A 24,064-nucleotide genomic window follows, 5' to 3' on the forward strand; every position below is an offset into this window, starting at 1 on the left:
GATATATATGTATTCATGAGCCTAAGTTTTTTGTTGACTTTCTTGAGCAAAATGGTTTTTACTATTAATGGATGTTATTGTATTGACTTACTTTGTATAAACTAATATCGTACTAGAAAGAAATACGGCTAATTTTGTAGGTCAATCAAATAACAAAGTAGGACTCATAGTAGAAGTTTGAAAATAAAGCAAGGATTAAGTACTTGACAAGCTTGAGTTAAATAGATATCATATCTTGGTGCCTCTCAAGTGAGTTTCTGGCAGGTGTAATAAGTACATGATTCCAGTCTGGTTAATTCAGAAAATGTTCAACTATTAGAATTTTACTCATTGTATTTTTGGTTACTTCCGAATAGTGCAACTCCCCATAATGATGGAGATTGTATTGTTTATAGCTTATATTTTTTGAGATAATTCATAGCTTAAATGTTTGACACTATGTAGATCTAGTTTGTGCATTAAGTATGTTTGTAACATGTTGTGGAAACAACATATTATAATTTGACTCACTAGTCTACATGAATCGGCTATTATTTAAATTTATAAGTTGGTAACTAAGAGATATTATTTGTTTACTTTCTTTTTTTGTGGTATCTCTAGTTAATCCTTTTTTTTTCCTTGCAAGCACTATTTTATTCTGCCTTACTCTGTGCACGTGAAATGCTTGCTCCAGAAGATGGATCAATTGATCTTATCCAGGCACTGAATAATTGCCTACTTGCTCTTTCATTCCACATCAGGGAGTATTATTGGATTGATTTGTGAAAACTGAATGATATTTATCGTTACAAGACTTAGGAGTACTCAAATGATGCAGTTAATAAGTTCAACGTTTACCCAGATCAAATTTCTCCTTGGTTGGTGGAATGGATGCCTAATAAAGAATATTATCTAATTGGAGACTTACATACAACATATATGGATTTCCAATTTTCTTCTCTAGGAAACATGTGGTATGTTGTAAGCAGTCTGGCAACAGTTGATCAGTCACATGCCATACTTGATGCTATTGAAGTGAAATGGGCAGATTTGGTAGCAGACATGCCATTCAAAATATGTTATCCTGCTCTTGAAGTTCAAAGTGCCAAATAATCACTGGTAGTGATCCTAAGAACACATAAGATACTCTCATATTATTTATTTATGATTTATTTCTTCATTATCTTCAACATTTCTCACTACATTTCCTTTTGATGCTAGCCCTGGTCTTACCACAATGGTGGTTCTTGGCAAACTCTACTATGGCAGGTTAGTTTGTTATGCTTAAATATTCTCTTTACTGCTATTAATTTGTTCATTACTCCAAAGAACCCTTTGTCGAAGTTATATTTAGGTAGACGTTTCCTGAGTGTTCATGCTTGAATCCAATAGGATATGGCACCTTCTTTATGTTTTATAAAATAAAGGAATAATGAAGGAATGTTGGCAGTGCGGCTTAAGATTTTAAAAATGGACTTTTTACAGCTTACTATTGCAGCCATAAAGATGAAAAGACTAAAAATCATTGCAAGAGCTATTGAAGTTGTTGAAAGGCAAATATCAAGAGACAAGTGGCCTTAATACTATGAGACGAAAAGAGGAAGGTTCATCAGGAAGCAAGCACGGTTATTCCAGACATGGTCAATTGTTGGATACCTTGTCACTAAGCTTCTACTTGTAGACCCAAGTGCAGCTAAAATTCTAATAGCTGAAGAGGATTTTGAGCTTATCTTGCCTTTTCTTGCATGATAAGTGCTAACTCCAAGAGAAAGTGTGGTCAGAAGAACTCCTAAAAAACTTATGTAATATAAGATTCTAAAGCTGCTTTCACACAAATGAAGAAATATCAAAAATAAAAAAATAAATATATTTCCAACAACAATAGAAATTAACCTCATAAATATGTATGTATTTTCAATTTGTAAATGAAGAAATTACATAGAAATTTTTAGGTTGTGGGTCAAATTACACTACTCATTGAGAAACTATATTGTAAAAATATATATAGTATAGTATTATAGTATTAGAAGTTAAAATATTTGTATATGTATCTAATTGTCCCATTTGCTTTAATTTATAAACAAGCTTCATCATTTTCTTAAGAAATTTAATTGCTACATTTCTCCCATATTTTATAATTTAAAAATATATCACAATTTTAATATTTAAACTCTCTTATTTATGTTTTTTGAGAGCTGAATTCTAATTGATCTTCTTATATATGAAGGATTATAAAATAAAATTTCATTCAATGAATTCAAGCTAAAAATCTAAGTGGTTCAAAAATAAAATATAGAATATATTCAACATGCAAAGGATTATTAATAAATACATAAAAAGTAAAAATTGAATCGAATGAATAAGATAGATTTAATATCACTTAATGTAAGTACACATATATACTTTTGGACATATTTAATTTAGATTGTACTTTTATGTTTTTCTGTTATTTAGAGTAAAGAGGTAATTTCATAGAAAGTCAAATATGTAATTGGAGTTAGTTTGCGGTCTGAAACTTAGGAATCGTAGGAAGAATATGACTGTTTATAATGAATCTACTTTATAATTACTACCTAATTGTACGTTACGCATTAGGAGAAAAAAAAGAGAACTTACCTCTATAATGCTTCCAGTCTAACTCTTGTTTTCCTATTTCATTTCCTTATCTTTTTCCTCCTCTTTCTACCATTTATTTTCTAACTCTTCTTTTATTTCCTGATCACCTAAAATTGATCACTTTGTAACACAATAACAAATATAAGGATAAGATTATGAAGAAATTATATTGTGATGAAGAAATTAATAGAGCTAATTTTATAAAAAAACAAACTATCTTATTATTTTCTATCTAAATATTGCATCATAAATATAAATCATATCATTAAAGAAAGATTGAAAAAATTCCAAAAGCATCAAAAAAGAAGAAAAAAATATAATTGTCATAATCTATTTTTAAATTTATGTAATCAAATATTTTAGAGTTGTTATATTATTTTTCATTCTAAAGTATGTAATCTTTAAAAGAATTATTGCAAGATTCTACTTTAAAAGTATCTAAATATAGAGAATTCAATGCTTACTAAGAGTCAAAATTTAGAGATTTCTTTCTACATCAGTCTTTAAAATTTAAAAATTAAAGAGAGATAAATCTTATTTTTATTATTTTGAACTTATGTAATCAAATATTTTAAAATTTTAAAATTATTTTCATTATGTTATCTCTAAAACAACTATCATAAGAATAAACTTAAAGAATATCTAAATTTAGAGAATTGAATGCTTATTACAAGTCAAATTTTAGAGATTTCTTTTCTTCAGTAGTCTTTAAAATTTAAATATTTGATTACGACTTAAGCAATTAAAGAGATAAAAATCTTGTTTTTAAAAAGTAAATATATAAATATAAAATTATATTTAAGCAGATATTATTAGTTTCTACCTTAATTATTAAAAGTAAAAATATTGATTATGCCTCAATTATCCAAAACTATAGTGAAATCTCTATTTAATTTAGGGATTTCGCTGCCATCCTCAACGGTTCTGATGGTTCCTCCTTCATTTTAAAAGAGGATGTTGGGTTGCACGGGAAGAGGGAGAATAAGAAAATTCATAGTCAGGGTAAACCAAGATGAAGTTTTTGTGTGATTTCTTTAATCAGATTAATCAACTAGCGGTGGAATCGAAAGCGGAACAAGGGAGAAATCTGTCAATCAAATTAATGTCGTCACCGAGAACAAAGGTAAGAGAAATTTGACTCTCACTGCTTGAGTAGAATTTATCGTCTAAATTCTTTGAAATATTTTTGGGTAGAAATGTATTGATCTTGAAATTATATTAAAACCAGGAGTAAAAACAAAAAAAAATGAAGAGTGAGATTTGGAGATAAACAGAAGATCAAACGAAATGATGGAATTATCTTGTGGACAGCTATGAGAAGAGGACAGAGGAGATATGTTAAAACCATAGGAGAAAAATTTAAAGGATGAAAACGAGAGAGAGATAGGAAATAAAAAAAATAGGAAAATAGTGGTCTGAATCTGATGTCTGTTTGGGAATTATTATTCTGTTATCTTTTGTATTTAATTCTCTTGATGTCTATTTGGGAAATGGTGGTATTGGTGAGAAAAGATAGGAAAACAAAATAAATGTAAAATTTTGGGAGGCAAATCTAGGTGAGTAGAGATAGTGTTTTTTGTGAGGGTGAAAGTGATGTTGTTTGGAAGTAGGAATGGGATTAACAACAGAACAAACAAACTCTGGGATGTGAACAGAGACAATGTTTTGTGTGATGCACGTATAAGAAAGGATGAATTACACAAACTCTAATTAGATGTTTTCTTGATTTTAAATAGATGTAATGGTTAACCCTCACTAGAGAGGGATGTGAATACTACGCTTGGACGTACTTATTTTTATTTGGAGATAGAAGTTTATTGTATTTTTTGTGCTGGGAATATAAATTCTTAGGTACCCCGACTTCTTATTATCGTATGGGTTGTTATAACTCTTATCCAATGAATACGAGGATCGAAGCACACAGTTCCTCCACATGCTCCACTCGATAGAACAAGACGTTTAGTGCTTAACATCTTATCTATTTTTCTCTTATTTGTTTACTGATCGTTTATATATATCGATGTTGTTGATTGATTTGCGTTCGATTTTTGCTAAAGGATATGGTATATCACTTTCTTATAGAAGCACATGAAATGAAAGGAGATTATGGTTGCAGTCCTAATTATTTCTATGACCTGTTTTCCACTTTCATGGTTGAATATGAAATCACCTTATCAGAGATGGATAAAGCTTTGTATGTGTACATAATATATATCTCAATATAGATTTGAGTAGTTATTAACCATAGTTGATTAATTGATGGGTTTTAGTTATTTGGTTTCTTCTCTTAATTTGCAAGGACAAAGTATGTGATGCAGATTTTCTCAAGATTTGTGCATTTTGCATCAAGACTAAAGGAACCTCCTTAAGGTATAGAAGTAATACTAATCATCACAGCTCAAAATTCTTTAATTTGGAGTATTTATGTGTGTTATTATTGATCTTATAATATATATTTGATAATAAAACTTCTCAACTACAATTTTTGCAAGTAAAAATTCATACATTTTAATAGTAAATGATATGTCATCAGATATATAGTCTAATTTGAACTCATACTCTTATAGATAAGGATAAAAGTACTTAGATTTCTACCCAAAAGATAAATAATTATTAATTTAATTAACTATATGTGTGTATACTTAATTAATTAAATAATTAGTTTAATACTTGATGTGTTTTTTCTTTTACAAAAGATTATAAGTTTGAGTCAGATTTTATTTTTATGTTTATCATCATTTAAAAGTTATTTTATTGTATTGTAATTAATTTATATCACTTGATTAATCTCGAGTCAAACTATATTTTAATGTGTATTCTTACTTGGAGATTATTTATATTGTGTTATGATTGATGCATATCACTTAATTAATAGATGTACTAAATTTTTATTTTCTAAAAAATAATTAGCTGATATTAATTGCAGCCTTTGCGCTTGTCAAATAGCATTGAAATATGAGGAATTCATCAAGGCATTTGATGAAAAGAGAAAGAAAGGATAAGCTTTTATATACAATTGTGTCATAAATCAATTAATAGTCTTTATATATTCATATAATAAATGAATTTTATACTTATTTTTTATTGCAGATGTTACTAATATATCTCTTTACTGAGTATTCTTTTTTTAAAATTTCTTTTTTTAAATAAAAAAGTGCATGGAAGCATTAGATGCAATCAAACATGAATTCTCATTAGTGAAGGAAAACATGAAAATCCTTCTTAAGGTAATATTTTATTTTATATATTCTATGAAATTAAATTTTTATTCATATCTTTTTTCTTTTGGACTTTGTAAAAATTTTAACTGAATTTAAATTTGCATACTTATAGAGCATGAGTTTTACTTCATTAAAAATCTGTTTTGCCTAGTGCATAATTATAGCTATTGATAATTATAATGAATTATAATAATATGATTGTAGATAAAACTCTTATGTTCTATTTAAAATTTATGAGTTCAACTTTTATTAAAATATAGAATATTTTATATTGTATAAGTCTGTAAATTTAAAATTAATTAAAAATTTTACAAAATTTATAAGAGAAAAAAATATATATAAAAATAAATTTTATAAAATAGAATATTACATCAAGAAAGGTTTTTATTTTTTCCTTTATTACTGGGAATTCATGTTTGGTTGCATTCACTGTCTATGCACCTTTTTAAAAAAAATTTAAAAAGTTTTAAAAAAATTCAGTAAAAAAATATGTAAATAATATGTATAATAAAAAATAAATACGAACTATATTCACTAATTGATATTATTTATGACGTTATTAATTATGTATGAAAGTTTACCCTTCCTTACTCTTTTCATCAGATGCCTTGACATATATGTGTATATATATATATATATAAACATATAATCCATATATATGATGGTGTATGGGCAATCATATTTGGCATAAATCATATGTGTCACCAATAAGTATGAAATTCATTTGTGATCGGTGGTCATGTTTACTCACTGAGTTCTGTCCCAGCAGCGATCTTCACGTCCTTCGTCAAAGGCAGTCGGATAAACGCTTCAACGAAGCTGCTGCTTGGTACGTACATACAACAGCATTAATTATTTATATCTATAAAAAATATTATATGATTATATAAATTGTTAATTTATTATTACAATATTCAACGCAATTAGTATGGTAAATATACGTACATATATTATCTATATACACAGGCACACACATATACATATTCATAAATTGAGAAGGTTATATATATATATATGTACACACACACATTATATATTGATATATTTCTCAATTATAAGTATCTTCTTTGAAGTTTCTAATCTTTTCCCTTTGCACCTTCTTGATTCTATCATATTTCTGCATAAATATATATATATATATATATGTATATATAGATAGCATCTTCATTTTCATCTTTGTTAATTAATAAAATCTTCTTTTCATATTTTAATATGGTCCACAAATGTTAAAAGTAAACGAGCCAAATTCAAATATGAAGGAATTTGGATTAAAAGTTCATGGACTTGTTTATATATTAATAAATTATATATATTATATATTTTTACTAATCTAGATAATATTACAAGAGATAATTTGTAGCACCCGGAAAGGAGGAGGAAAAAAAAAAAAAAAAAAAAAAAAAAAAAAAAAAGGGGGGGCCACGTCAGCAGCCACGTCAGCAGGCCCGGTCAGCAGTCCCGGCCAACCGGGGCCTGCCACGTGGCAAGATCGCGTCACTCCGAAAGGAGCCACGTTGGCGATCCGCGTGGGTGCGATCCGACGGCCCAGATCAATCACGCGATCGGACGGCCCAGATTCAAACGCACGGACGGCCCAGATTCAATCAAAAACGAACGGCCCAGATTAAAACGAAACGAACGGCTGTGATCAAAAGGCAAGGGGTTATAAATAGAACCCCCACACCAGACCAAAAACCCTAGCCGCCAGCCGCTCGCCGGAGAAGACGAACCAGAGGCCGACCGCCGCCACCCGCCGCCACTCGCCGCCGCACCGGGGAAATTTCCGACCGCCGATCGAGGTAAATTTCATACCCCCGACTCGTTTTTCCCCACTGATTCCTCCTATGGCCAAATCGAAGCCGAAATCCCGGCCAAACGGCCGGAATACGCGGCCGAAGCCCAGCGGCGCCGCCGCGCCCCCTCTCGGTTTTTGCCTCCGACGAGGCCCTTCCCGGCCTCCGTTCGATGCAATTTTTATATCACCGTGATCACCATTCTTTTCTCTACAGGTTGACCGAAGCCAAATCACCAAAACACGAACTTCGCCGGAGAGTCGCCGTACCCGAGAGCGCCGCCGCCGGTAAGCTCCGTTTTTCTGTGATTTTTTGGCCCCCCGAGGGCCCTAGGGTTGTTTTCTGACAAGGACCAATGCGAGTGTGGCTGAATTCGGCCAAAAACGGCCGAAAACAGTCAACCCGAGGCGACTCGCCGCCGCCAGCGGCGGCGCCGTCGCCGGAGCACGGCAGAGCCGCCGTGCCGGAGTTGCGATTTGGGCCGAAAGAGGCCCTGGGCCTAATTTGGATTTTTTTTGGAACCCGTGCAGGTACTGTTAGCGTGTTTCAGTTCCCCGGGAAAAATTCAGGGGAAAATTAGGGACAGCCTGCAGGCGCACTGTGAATCGTATTCGGATCCCGAAAACAAGTAAGGACCCCTCACCCTATTTCCTATCACGGTATTAAAGTTCAAAATGATAAAACAGTATTTCTTGAATTAACGCATGTGTGAAATTGCTTAAGGTTGCTAATGGAGCCCGAGTCTAGTGTGATTGATGATTTACTGTTATTTGGCCTGTTTACAGCTTTAAATGCAAAATGAGGTTTGATGTGTTCATTTTACAGATTTGTGTGCATGTACTACGTTTTTATTAATTATGGGTTGAATGACTGAGAAACTGATACTGTATGTTGTCTGTCTGGTATGAATTACGATTTGCTTGTTTAAATGTGAATTGATGATGCTGATTGAGGAAAAGGAAAAATGAAAGATTGTGTAGACTGATAATTGTATTATGGGGGTCAGCCTGACTAGATATCCTGGGAGATGGTGGACGGACCGGGTCCGTAGGGAACCCTACCGGGATTGTGGTCTCACATGCCGGACGGGGTATGGAGATCTTATGGTTTTGGCGCCCATACCGGACGGGGTATGGGGACGGCCCGTTTCACCCTCATACCGGACGGGGTATTGAGGTTTATGGTTTTGGCGCCCATACCGGACGGGGTATGGGGACGGCCCGTTTCACCCTCATACCGGACGGGGTATTGAGGTTCATGGTTTTGGCGCCCATACCGGACGGGGTATGGGGACGGCCCTGGAAACTGATTATGAATGTTAAAGGTTAACGGGTAGCGGAACCCCTATGGACCCCCACGGATACTAGTAGGCTGGTAAATGAGAAAAAAAAGATATGTTGTACAATGATTGAATTACAAGAGGCGTGATAAGTGTTATGTTTTACAGCTTAGATTATTCAATGATTATGATAATGTTATTGTTTTTCTCATATTGTTTTCATAAATTCCACCAAGGTAAGTGGATGGTAAAAGATTTATTATTGATAAAAGGTTTTGTTGTTAATAAACGAGTTTATTGTAAATTATGCTCCATTGGTCTTTTTGTGGTTTTCTACCCACCTTTATCTCCGTGACGGTGAGATATCGTGATGTTCTTACTGGGCTAGTGTAGCTCACTCCTTAATTAACCATTTCAGATCAGGAAGACATGGTTCCCGAGCCCGTTCCGCAGGAGGACGACGAAGGGGATGCCTAGAGACTCTGTAGTCATACGCATAGTTTATTTTCGAGTTTTCTTTCTTAGTTAGTTTAACCTTTTATATTTTAAGTACGTTTGTTTGGTTTTTCGTGTAAGGGATGTTAACTGAAATTTTGAACTCGCTTCCGCATTCGATATATTTAAATACTCATTTCATTTTTATATTTTCCGGGGTCGTTACATAATTATATTTTAATAGTATATTAAACATATTTTTAAATATATTAAATAGAATAAAGTATTAAAATTTTCAACAAGCTATTCGCATAACTGATCAAACTCAATTTTATATATTTTGAACATATTTAAATTTATTCATTTATGTATTTTTTTAAAAGATTTGTGACCTTCTCCTCCTTGCACAGTTTTTATGCATTTAATTTAGTATAGATTTTTGTTTTACTTAGTTATATGGTAAATTTTGTACCAAGTGTAAATTTTATACATCATGAATATTTTTCTGAGTTTAGGTTATTACTTGAGGATGTTTAAGTTTTCGTTTTGCATTTTATTTTTTTTTTCTTAGTTGGATTCAAAAGTATAATAAGAATAATACATGGCTTAGTTAGAGATGAGAAAGGACTTCTAAAAGATAAATAATTGTTCATGAACCTCCTCAATTTTTGCTTCACTTACCTGAGCATGATGGTTTTGGTCATTTACTTGAGGATGATGGTTCTTATTGTTAATTAATAATGATTTTATCTTAAAAGAAATAATGTTTTATTGGATGCTATTATATTGACTTCCATTGTATAAGTTGATTCAGTATTAAAAACAAATACCACTAAATTTATAGTTCAATTAAATAATAAAATAGAACCTAATTTGAATGAATTATTTAATATTATAATAAATAAGTGAATCGAATGATGTATATTTATTGTTTAAAATATAGTATTTGATGACCAATTATGAGAACCGACACTTCAGTAAATAATGAGAGGCGATTGATGGTGACTACAATGAAATGCAACCAACACAAAAATAAAAGCTTTAGGATCTTGTAACTAAGTAGAATCCATTTTCTTTAGGTTTTAAGACAAGGATGAACTATTTTATTTTTAAATTTTTTTTGCACTCCTTTTTGTTGATCCAAAAGTTAAACAAATTTTTTTTTTCAAATAGAGAAATAGATAAGGTGGGCACGAAATGGACATATGAATTCCTCTATTTTTCGCATATTACCTAGCAACTTTTCATGTAACGATCCTGAAAATTTAAAAAGAAAATGCACATAATAATTTGAGTGCGGAAGTGAAATAAAAGTTAAGGTTAATATCCATTACACGATAACTCAAAAGTACTAACAAACATCACGAAATAAATTCTCTGAAAGAAATACGAAAAATAGAAAAAATAGAAGAAACTATAAAGTATCTAACATCTACTCGTAGCCTTCTTACGGATCGGGCTCGAGAACCAGGTCCTCTTAATCTGAAATGGTTAAATAAGGAGTGAGCTATACTAGCCCAGCAAGGACATCACACTATATCGTCGTCACAGAAGCAAAGGTTGGTAGAAAATCCAAACAACCAATGGAGCAGTTGATTTAAACCAATATATTTATTTAAAATAAAACCATTTACCTTTTTTCTTACCATTAGAGAATTTATGTAAACAATTTATAGAAGCAATAATATCATACAGATCACAATTTCATGCAAAATCAGTTACATAGAACATATCATAAATTCGTATTCATTAACAATAACTAATTATCACCGTTTCTCATTTTACCAGCCTACTAGTATCCATGGGGATCTATAGGGGTGTCCCCACTACACGTGAACTATTTTCCTTAACAATCTTGATTCCAGGGCCGTCCCCATACCCCGTCCGGTATGGGCACCAAGACATTAAACCTTAATACCCCGTCTGATATGAGGGTGAAGCAGGCCGTTCTCATACCTCGTCCGGTATGAGCGCCAAATGACCAAGTCTCCATACCCTGTCCGGTATGAGACAACGTTCACGGTAGGATTTTCTATGAACCCGGTCCGTCCACTATCTCCCAGGATATCTAGTGAGGCTGTCATCTTATCCATTTATCAGATCACATCTCATTCCTGTTTGTCCTTAGTCTCCGTCACCAAATCAAACATAAATACATAAATAAGTAACATGCATCCAACAATGCAATCATATCTTAGATTCCCAAAATCAAACAGTAGCCAAGTAAGACAGTAATACATGCATTTAAACCATACAATATATAAACCAGATATCATCATGCTTTTATACTGTACAATAAATCAACAGTAACTGACAGAAAATAATATCTGATTTGAGCTCTATTAGCAATCCGTAATTAATCAATCACATCCATTTAATTTGTACAAAAGAACCGTATTATTATTTATTTGAACTTTAATTCCATGATAGGAAATAGGGTGAGGGGTCCTTACTTGATTCGACGCCGAAAACTAGACGGTTACTGCACCTACAGGCGGTCCCTGGGTTCCCTGAATTTTTCTTCGGGAACTGAAACGCGCTTACGGTACCTACGACCAGCGGCGCTCTGCCTCGGGTTGGCTGTAATGTTATAAGAAATAATTATATTTCAATAGTATATTAAATATATTCTTAAATATATTAAATAAAATAAAATATTAAAATTTTCAATAAGCTATTTGCATAATTTATCAAACTCAATTTTATATATTTCGCACTTATTTAAATTTAATCATTTATTTTCTTTTTTAAAGATTTGTGACATTCTCTTTCTTGCACAAGTTTTATGCATCTGAAGTCATAGTGGCCTTAGAATACCTACACATGATAGGGATAGTTTACCATGATTTGAATCCCAAAAACGTATTACTAAGATTCAACAGCCACAAGAACTTGACTGACCTTCATCTCTCACTAAAAGGCAATAATACCACATCAAAGACACACATAATTTCCAATTAAAATGTATCATCAATCATAAATACAAGTTGTTATCATAATGATCAATCCAACTTTTCTAATTCGTCATGCATTTTACTCAATTGTATCACACCTACAATAGCCTCCTACTTACATCCTAGTCAACACAAACAAAAAAAGGCAACACATTGTGTGGCTATGGAAATCATCACATTGTTGGGACCCACAAGTACTTAGCACTAGAAATTATGTCTGGTAAAAGACATGGAAATAGTTTGATGATGAAACATTAGCTAAAAAAAAAAAATATGACTGAAATATTACTACTTGCTAATCACATTCAGTTACACCATTCAAATTTTGAAAATTCATGTAGTCTTCAATTCTAATGGTAATCATATAGTTTTAGTATTATGAAATGCTTACAATGTAAATAAAATAGTTTGGTAGCCAAAAATTTGCCAAAGAAATAAAAAAATGTGGCAAAAAAGTTAATGCATATTAAGTACATTTTACAACAGTACCTTATTTTTAGAATTTGTAAGTTCTTTAATTCTACTCCAAAATTATGCAATCTTTGTATTTATGATAAGTTTATAATATACATGGATAAACTAGTTTTATAGACAAAATTTAGGCAAAAAATACAAAATGGCAAAAAACTCTAGTGTTGTAGTGTTCACAATTTTCTGAAACCATAGGTTTTTGAAAATTCAAAACTTTTTCAATTCTAATTTGAATTGTACAATTTTAGTATACACGTAAGATTTAGGGTATGTAAAATAAATAAATATAAGCTTAGTGGGGTTTCACTTTTGGTTCCTTTGTGGCATTTTCATTAATTATCTTGCAATTATGTTCCTAGTGAGACCTTTCTTAATTATAGAGTAAATTATTTTTCCTTTTGAGATATGAACCAAGCAGGAAATATGATGGATTTGCAAGCTATAAAATACAAATATGATACAGCACTTATATTTACATTAACTAGGTTTGATAATCTTGCAATTTTTTTTGTTGAGGTGTTAATTTTAGAAACTATATAATTTTAATTTTAAAAGTATTTTTAATTGAAAATTGATAAATAATCATCAAGTAATAATCATTTATAAAATTTATAGTTAATGAAGTTAATAAAACAAATTTCTCCCATATCAGTTTGTAATTAGAATTTTTTTTTAAAATTTTAATTTATTTAGCTCGAACAGGATGATATTGTATCAATATATTTATATAATTCCACATTATAAGTATCTTCTTTGAAGTTTCTAACCTTTCCCCTTTGCAGTTTCTTGATTCTCTCATATTTATGCATATATATATAGATACCATCCTCATTTTTATCTTTATTAATTAATAAAATCTTCTTTTCATATGGTCCCAAAATGTTAAAGTATAAGAGCCAAATTCAAATATGAACAAATTTGGTTTACAAGTTCATGAACATGTTTATTTATTAATAAATTAAATGTATTATATATTTTTACTAATTTGGTTAATATTACAAGAGATAGTTATATTTCAATAATATATTAAACATATTCTTAAATCTATTAAATAGAATAAAGTATTAAAATTTTCAACAAGCTATTCGCAAAGCTTATCAAACTCAATTTTATATATTTCAAAGTCATTTAAATTTATTCATTTATTTATTCTTTTAAAAGATTTGTGATCTTCTCTTTTTTACACAAGTGTTATGCATCTGAAGTCATAGTGGCCATAGAATATTTACACATGATGAGGATAGTTTATTGTGATTTAAAGCCCAAAAATGTGTTATTAAGATTCGATGCCACATTTCATTGACTGACTTTAATCTCTCACAAAAAGACGATAATTCCACATCAACGATCCATATAATTTCTGATCAAAATGCATCATCAATCACACAAAAAATGTTATCTTGATGAGCAACCCAACTTTTCAAATTCATCATGCGTTTTACCCAATTATATCGCACCTACAGTAGCCTCCTGCTTACACCCTAGCCAACACAAATAGAAAAAAAGTCAACATATCACACCATTGTGGAAGTCATCACAGAGTCAATCAATGTCCAATGAATGTCTTTTGTTGGGACCCATGAGTACTTTGCACCAGAAATTGTGTCTGGTGAAAGGCATAAAAACATGGTTGATTGGTGGACACTAGGGATATTCATATTCAAAATGTTATATGGGATGACACTGTGTAAGGGAGTTTACTAGAAGTTGCCCCTAGCGGATATTGTGGCTCGTGCACTTGAGTTTCCCAAAGAAACTATGGTTTTGGAGCCAGCAAAGGATTTGACCATGCGACTTTAATCAAGGACCCTACCAAGAAAAAAAGGTCCACAATGGGTGCAACGGTAATAAAAAAACATCAATTTTTTAATGGGCTTAATTCCCAACTTTTGAAATGTATAAAATCACCATTTTCCATCTCTTGTATCTTGTAAGGAGTTTGTTGCATTTGATAGTACTATAGAGAGTTCAATAGAGTATTACTAGGAAGCAAAAATTTATTCTTTAATTTACATGATATATGCTTTTTTTATGTATATCAAATTTTAATAACCAAACTTAAGTGAGATTTAAGTAATTTATATATTGGGGCAAGAAATTTTAATGAAATTCACGTTGAAAGGTTCAATATTTATAAAAATATATAATTAAGGATTTACAAGATCATTTTATCTAACAAATGATATAGTGTAACGGCCCCAGAATTTTAAAATTAAATATGTGTATTAAAAAGGTCAAATGCGGAAGCGTAATAGAAATTTTGATTAACATCCCTTACACTAAAACCAAAAACGTGCTCAAAGTATAAAAGAGCGAACTAACTAAAAGAGAAACTCGAAAATAATAACTGTAAATATCACTACGGAGTCTTTAGGCGTCCCCTTCGCCGTCTTCCTGCGGAACGGGCTCGGAAACAATGTCTTCCTGATCTGAAATGGTTAAATAAGGAATGACCTACACCAGCCCAGTAAAGATATCACACTATCTCACCGCCACGGAGGTAAAGTTGGGTAGAAAACACAAAAAGACCAATGGAGCATAATTTACAACAAATTCTTTTATCAATAATAAAATCCTTTACTGTCCACTTACCTCGGTGAAGTTCATAAAACAACATACGAAAGCAATAACATTGTCATCATCATGAAATCATATGAACTGTATAACAGAATACTTACCATGCCTTTGCATCTCAATCATTAAACAACATATTTTTCCTCATTTACCAGCCTACTAGTATCCATGGGGATCCATAGGGGTCCCGCTACCCGTGAACCCTTAACAATTGTAATCAGATTCCAGGGCCGTCCTCATACCCCGTCCGGTATGGGCGCCAAAACTATAAACCTCAATACCCCGTCCAGTATGAGGGTGAAACGAGCCGTCCCCATACCCCGTCCAGTATGGGCGCCAAAACACATAAGGTCTCCATACCCCGTCCGGTATGAGAGACCACAATCCCGGTAGGGTTCCCTACGGACCCGGTCCGTCCACCATCTCCCAGGATATCTAGTTAGGCTGACCACATTATACAATTATCAATTTACATTACCTTTTATTCCCTTTTTCCTCAGTCAGCATCATTAAATCACACACAAACTAGCAAACCAGTAATTTATGCCAACACAGAACAACACACAACATCGGGTTCTCAGTCATTCAACCCATAATCAATAAAACAGTGATGTTTGTACACGAAACTATGAAATAGAAACATCAGACATCATACTGCATTTAAAACTGTAAAATGGAACAAACAACAATTGACCGACAAATACACCAGACTCGGGCTCCATTAGCAACCTTAAACAATTTCACACATCTATTGAAGCATGAAATACCGTTTTATCATTTACTGAACTTTAATACCGTGATAGGAAATAGGGTGAGGAATCCTTACTTGTTTACGGGGTCTGAATACGGCTCTACAGAGCGCCTACAGGCTGTCCCTAATTTTTCCTGAATTTTTCCCAGGGAACTGAAACGCACTACTGGTACCTGCACGTGTCCTAAAAAATCACAAATTAGACCCGGGGCCCCTTTCGGCCAATATCGCAATTCTGGCATGGCGGCTCCTCCGTGCTCCGGCGACGGCGCATCCGCAAGCAGCGGCGATTCGCCTCGGGTTGGCCATTTTCGGTCGAATTCGGCCACACTTACATCGGTCCCTGTGATAAAACAACCCTAGGGCCTCGGGGGGCCAAAAAATTACGAAAAACTGAAGCTTACCGGCAGCGGTGCTCTCGGGTGCGGCGGCTCTCCGGCGAGTTTCGTGTTTTGGTGATTTGGCTCCGATCAACCTATAGAGAAAAAAATGGTGATCACGGTGATATAAAAATTGTATCAAATGGAGGCCGGGAAGGGCCTCATCGGAAGCAAAAACTGAGGAGGGGCGCGGCTGCGCCGCTGAGTTTCGGCTGTGTTTTTCGGCCGTTTGGCCAGGAGTTTAACTCCGATTTGGCCACAGGGGAACTCAGCATTGAAAAATGAGCTGGGTGTATGAAATTTACCTCGATCGGCGGTCGGAAAACTCCCCGGTGCGGCGGCGGGTGGCGGCTAGGGTTTTTGTGGTCAGGTGTGGGGGGTTTATTTATACCCTTTGCCTTTTAATCACAGCCGTCCATCTTGATTTAATCTGGGTCGTTCGATCGCGATTTAATTTGGATTAAATCTAGGCCGTCCATCGCGATTAAATCTGGACCGTCTATACTTGATTGAATCTGAGCCGTCCGTGCGCATGCATCTGGGCCGTCCGTGCACGTGCATCTGGGCCGTCCGTGCGCACGCTTGATTTGGGCCGTCCGTGCGCACGCTTGATTTGGGCCGTCCGTGCGCGCGGGGACGCATCTGGGCCGTCCGATCGCGTGCACGCGGATCGCCCACGTGCCCCGTTCCTGGGTCGACGTGGCCTTGCCATGCGGCAGGTCCTGGTTGGCCAGGGCTGCTGACTGGGCCGCTGACGGGGCTGCTGACGTGGCACTGACGGGGCACAATTTTTTTAAATTGCGGTTTGACCCCCGGTTTCTGATTTTCTTTTTAAAAATACCCCCAGAATCCAAATTTTCACCCATTTTTTCCAAAATCAATTTTAATTAAATCCAAATAATATTTTTACCCAATTTTATCATTATTATTATTTTTATTTTTATTAAATTAAATTAAATTAAATTAAATAAATCAATTAAAATTCAAAAATTATAAAATAAACTAAATAAAATAAATTAAAAATTAAAAATAATAATAATAAATATTATAAAATTAGTGGGTGTTACATATAGCATTTTCAATTGTTCTCAATTAATATCTTTACTTAACAGTCTAAAAGTAATATTAATTTCTCTAATATGTTGTATAAGAGGTAGTAATACTCTTTTTAAGGTATTTCTTAGATAAAACCAAAATGTATTGCATCATGGTCATGATAACATCAAGAAAGGAAACTCATTGGTCCTTGTGTAGTGCTTCATTACTACTCACCTAATTTGGGATAAACAATGTTAAGGTTCAAGTGTAGTTGAGGATAAGGAAACTTTTGGCTTGTAGAGATATTTTGAGATACCTATGAGGTTACAAGATAGCTTTGCCAAAAGGTTGTGTAGGGTTTTAAAACTGTTCTCACATTGTAGACCTTTCTTAAGACAACTATGAAGTTTTGAGCTTGTATTAAGTCTTCATAAAGCTCTAAAACTACGGTGTTACATCTAAATCTTAAGGTTTTAATCTTTTCTTTTTTTTCTTAGTGTTGCACTATGATACAAATTTTTTGTCCTAAAATCTAATTTAGTATAGATTTTGTTTTACTTAATTATATGGTAAATTTTGTACCAAGTATAAATTTTATATTTCATGAATATTTTTATGAGTTTAGGTTTATACTTGAGGATGTTTAAGCTTTCATTTTGTATTTTGTTTCTTTCTAGTTGGATTCAAAAGTATAATAAGAATAATGCATAGCTTAGCTAGAGATGAATAAGGACTTCTGAAAGATAGATAATTGTTCATGAACCTCCTCAGTTTTTGCTTCACTTAAGCATGATGGTTTTGGTCATTTACTTGAGCATGATGGTTTTTATTGTTAATGAATAATGATTTTATCTTAAAAGAAATAACGTTATATTGGATGCATCAAGGATGAGAGAAGATTTTTATCATTCAACTCTTTAGAATATTACAATAATTATCTGATTATATAAAAGGACTTTCCAAAACCCACTTACTTGGGGGGTTTTCTTCCACTTAGGAGAATTCTCTCCCACCAAAGGTCGTCTTCCCATTCGAGGGATTTTTTTCTCACTTTAGGGAATCTTCCTATTTTAAAACTCATTTCCCGACTTCAGGGAAATTTGTAGTCTTCTCCAAAAATTTATCTACTTGCTCCTACTAGGTAATCTCCTTTGGTAGTACTTAAGCTTTCTATAGTTTTATGTAATATGATAGATTATGGTTATTGCTTATTCACCATCTTCAATTAGCTTTGGAGTGAAGCCCTACTTCTTGGATCTCTAGATTCATCATATTCTAACTCTTGTAACTTCTATCCTTTCAGGCTTTTGGGACTATAATCCTATTTCACATCCGCGGATGTTTTGGAGGAAGTTCCAAAACATCTCATAAGGTGTGTATTATCTAATTTCTTTTGACTTTAAACCTTATAGGAATCCTAAACCTCATGATATAAGGGATGGTTCCGAGGAATGTGAACTCTGATACCAATTGTAACGACCCGTTTTCTCCATGGAGAAATGAGCATTAATCCACACATATAGCCTGATAAAATTTACGCAGTAATAAACAAAAACCTAAGATTCAATCATCCCTATACGGAATTACAAGACATAAGGTTTACAAGATTCTTTACATTACATCGATATCATATAATTAACTGACTTTATAAGATAAACTCTTACTATTACTAAAGATTCTTCAAAGTCTTCCTTCGACCTTGAACTTACTCTTGATCTTGACTAATCTGCATTGGGGGTGTGAATTGGGGTGAGCTTCACGGACTCACTAAGGAAAAGGAACAGTGCCCATAATAAAGACATGCACACACTCAATCACCAAATCTTCTAAATCAGTTCATTTAGTAAACATTCAGAATTTTTTATTTCAGTATCATAACTCAGGGCATAACAATTTCATAAATAACATAATTTGGTATTTAGTATCATAATTTAAGTAGTAAGCAGTTCAGTAGATATCAATTCAGTATTTTAGTATCGTAAACTTCACTCATGACTTCCTATCAGCTCATATTTTATTAAGAATAGTTTCACTACGCGATGTCATTTCTGTCGGCATCAACGAGGACAGTAAGGATTCCCTCTACCACGTGAATACATTACAGTTCAATTCACAGTATATAGTTTGCAGTACACAGTATACAGTTTCCAGTTCTTATCACTTTGCCTTGTCTGGCTGAAGCCGTATCCACGGGTAGGGTTCACCACAGTCACATGCCAAAAGGCTACACACACACACACACCCCTTGGTGATACCGGTTAAACAAATTTTTTCGTCTTTTAAAGATTCTTTTGTTATTCTTTTAGTGATTAGGTTTGCTATTAGATGACCTACTTAGACATGCACCTACTTATATATCATATATATTATGCATCAAAAAGCCTACATAATAAGCACAATACATACACTTTATATGCACAGTTATGGACTCAAATAAGTATATATATAAACACGCAATACATAAACATAAGTACACTTGTATGTTCACACAAGGCATATATATTCCATAAGCAGACACATACAAATTGTTCACTCATACATACACACGTGGCACAACTTATAATTATACATTTATATATATATATACGTCACACACATTTATAACTCGATAACTAGCATGAATAAAATCTGCATATACATACAAGTAACTATGAATACAAAATTATACATCATACACAACATCATGTAGGTTTTCAATCATATGCAATTATGCACATGCGAATATGATGAGTTCATAAAACTCGTAGTGGAAAACATGAAAAGTTCATAAAGTCTATAAACAAGTCATCTCAACAAAAAATAAGGTTTCATAAAAACATGGGGGCCTCTAAAATAAACTAACCCAATCCCTTACCTACAGTCGAGTCAGAAAAAGTGTCAGAATCCTTATTGACTTGAGTCTACGCTCTCCTCTAAATCTCCATTGTCACTTGATTAATTTCCTCATTCATAATTATATAACATGCGTAGTAAACGATGAGAAATTTTTAGAAACAAACCCAATAAAACTAGTTTTACCTTGGGCATGCAATCCCACTCTCTAGAGTCACCCTGTGTCACCATGTGTGTGCTACCAGTTCACCATGCGCCGCTGCCGGAGTGCTACTCGCCTCATGTGCGGCTACTAGAACCGAAACGCACCACCAAAACCAGTAACAAACTACTACATTTCGGCTGGAGATCACCATAGAACTATTCATGCATCCAACTATTCGTGCATCCAACTATTCGTGCATCCAACCATGGCCCTCTATTAAGCATTCTTTGTAAATCCACTTTGCAAAACAATTTGTATAAGTAATGGCCACAGATAAGATTTATAATATTTACTCCCCCTATGGGCCTCCACAGATCTGCCAGTGTATTCTTCATCGATTCAAACTTTATAGCCGCTTTCGTCAAGAGTCTTCCTACCAAACAGAGGTCATACCACTCTTGCTATTAAGGGACAAGTTTAGTTAAGTCCCAGCCCCCATCCTCCTCCTCTACAATCAACAACGATGTCACGCCATCCACCATATCCATTGGTCAACTTTACATGCCAATCGACAGATTATTGAGAGAAACAACAATAACTTATCTATGGTGAAAAAAGGTCTCACTGCTGGAAATAATACCTTTTGCAATTAAACAAAGTAAATGGAGAAGATGGTCATCCAACACTGACTTAGTACTAGACCAAGTCATTTCCTAGTTACATTTTATTTACATTTGTAAGTTTCAAAACCTAACCCTCTGAGTAAAAATGGGAGGTAATTAACTCTATTATGTGGAATGAAGGAATCATCAGGGCATATTCGTTTTTTGTTCTAACAGTTATTTGAATAACCATATGTGCTCGTCAATTGTTTATTTCAAGCAAAGAAAAAATTGCCTTTATGGTTCATTTGAAATGGTAATGGACATTTAGTATTCAATTTTTGATTTATTGGAGCTTGTGACTTTCGTACCAAAAGAGTGGTTGTACAGAATAATTCTGCACATGGTGTAATAGTGGCTTTTTGCAGCAACTATGCTGGAAGTGAAATTATAAAACTAAATCAATTTGGGAAACAATAGTGGAAATTTGAAAATAAAGCAAGGATTAAGTAGTTGACAAGCTTGAGTTAAATTGATATCATATCTTGGTGCATCTCAAGTGAGTTTCTGGCAGGTGCAATAAGCACATGATTCTAGTCGGATCAATTCAAAAAATATTCAACTATTAGTATTATTATTCATTGTATTTTTGGTTACTTTCGAATGGTGCAACTCCTTAAAATGATGGAGATTGTGTAGTTTATAGCTTATATTTTTTAAGATAGTTCATAGCTTACATGTTTGACACTATGGAGATCTGGATTGTGCATTAAGTATGTTTGTAACATGTTGGTGGAAACAACAGATTGTGATTTGACTCACTAACCTACATGAATCAGCTATTATTTAAATTTATGAGTTTATAACTAAGAGATCTTATTTGCTTACCTTCTTTTCTTGTGGTATCTCCAGTTAATCCTTTTTCTTTTCTTGCAGGCAATATTTTATTTTACCTTACTCTGTGCACAGGAAATGCTTGCTCCAAAAGATGGATCAGCTGATCTTATCTGGGCACTGAATAATCACCTACTTGCTCTTTCATTCCACATCAAGGAGTATTATTGGATTGATTTGTGAAAACTTAATGAGATTTATCGTTACAAGACTTACGAGTACTCATATGATGTAGTTAATAAGTTCAACATTTACCTAGATGAAATTTCTCCTTGGTTGGTGGAATGGATGCCTAATAAAGGAGGTTATCTAATTGGAAACTTACAGGTAACACATATGGTTTATTGTAAGCAGTCTGGCAACAGCTGATCAGTCACATGCCATACTTGATCTTATTAAAGTGAAATGGGCAGATTTGGTAGCAGACATGCCATTCAAGCTATGTTATCCCCCTCTTGGAAGTCAGGAGTGGCAAATAATCACTGGTAGTGATTCCAAGGACACGTAAGATATCTACTCTTGTATTATTTATATATGATCTATTTCTTCATTATCTTTAATATTTCTCACTATGTTTCCTTCTAATACAGGCCTTGGTCTTACCACAATGGTGGTTCTTGGCCAACTCTACTATGGTAGGTTAGTTTGTTATTCTTAAATATTCTCTCTGCTACTAATGTTTTATTCATTGCTCCAAAGAACCCTTTGTAGAAGTTATATTTAGGTATAAGTTTCCTGAGTTGTCATGATTGAATCTAATAGGATATGGCACCTTGTGGATGCTTTATAAAATAAAGCAATAATGAAGGAATGTTGGCAGTGCGACTTAGGATTTTAGAAATGGACTTTTTGTAGCTTACTATTGCATCCATAAAGATGAAAAGACCAGAAATCCCTGCAAGAGCTATTTAAGTTATTGAAAGATGCAAATCAAGAGACAAATGGCCTTAATACTATGACACAAAAAGAGGAAGGTTCATCGGGAAGCAATCACAGTTATTCTAGACATGGTCAATTGTTGGATATCTTGTGGCTAAGCTTCTACTTGCAGATACAAGTGCAGCTAAAATTATGATAACTGAAGAGGATTTTAAGCTTTCCAAAGCCTTCTCTTGCATGATAAGGACTAATCCAAAAAGAAAGCGTGGTCAGAAGAACTCCTAAAAGACTTACGTAATATAAGATTCTGAAGTTGCTTTCACACATGGGTAGGTAACTTCAATTTGTAGCTCAACTTCCCTATCTGAACAACTTAAATGTATAAAGGTAATGACAACAGTGGATTATTTTTCATTTTATTTGGGGGTTAAAGCTTTTGAGCATTAATTCGGGTATCATACGATCTTAATGTAAAGATGATATGTTTATTTAGGATTAACATTAGCTTGAAACATTTTCTTGGATGGAGATTAAACAAATTGTTTCCTGTTTACAGACTTTATATCATATACATAGTACTATAGGAGTGGAAGGCATTCTTTTAAAGAGTTCATTGTAAATCGAGAATACCTTTACATTATTTTAACTCAATTGTTTGATTATGACATTTTCTGTATCTTGTAAATTATTTTGTATTGGTTATGGTATTTTCTTGTCTCATAAATCATCACCATGCCATTTAAAATAATGCTTGACAATAGAACTTTTTAATACATTTCCTCAGTTGATTCCAGATCAGTTGAGAAAATTCAACTTGTATGTAAGCCATTGTCTGAGAGAGTGATGATAAGATTTTTCTTGCAAACTCATATTTTTATTCAGTATATATTTTTGGATTACTACAGACTTGTAGGTTTTTAGTTCTTAGCATCAGCTCATAAAGGAAACTAAACATATAGCATTCAACAACTTTTTCTTTATCTGGTCCTAGCATTAGCCATAATCCTTCACTCAAACTGTACCAAAAAAATATCAAAAACAAAAAAATAAATATATTTCCAACAACAATAGAAATTAACCTCATATATATGTATATATTTTTAATTCGTAAATTAAGAAATTACATAGAAATTTTAGGTTGTGGGTCAAATTACACTAATTGAGAAACTATTTTGTAAAAAAAAATACAGTATAGTATAGTATAGTATTAGAAGTTAAAAT

General features: G+C 33.2%; 1 pseudogene; it reads left to right on the forward strand.

The window, feature by feature from the left end:
* Positions 1-948: 948 nt before the first annotated feature.
* LOC110810519 (neutral/alkaline invertase 3, chloroplastic-like) lies at positions 949-23,490 on the forward strand (annotated as a pseudogene).
* Positions 23,491-24,064: the final 574 nt, after the last annotated feature.

Source organism: Carica papaya, chromosome 9, assembly GCF_054855325.1.
Source record: "Carica papaya isolate Zhongbai chromosome 9, ASM5485532v1, whole genome shotgun sequence".
NCBI classification, from domain to species: Eukaryota; Viridiplantae; Streptophyta; class Magnoliopsida; order Brassicales; family Caricaceae; genus Carica; species Carica papaya.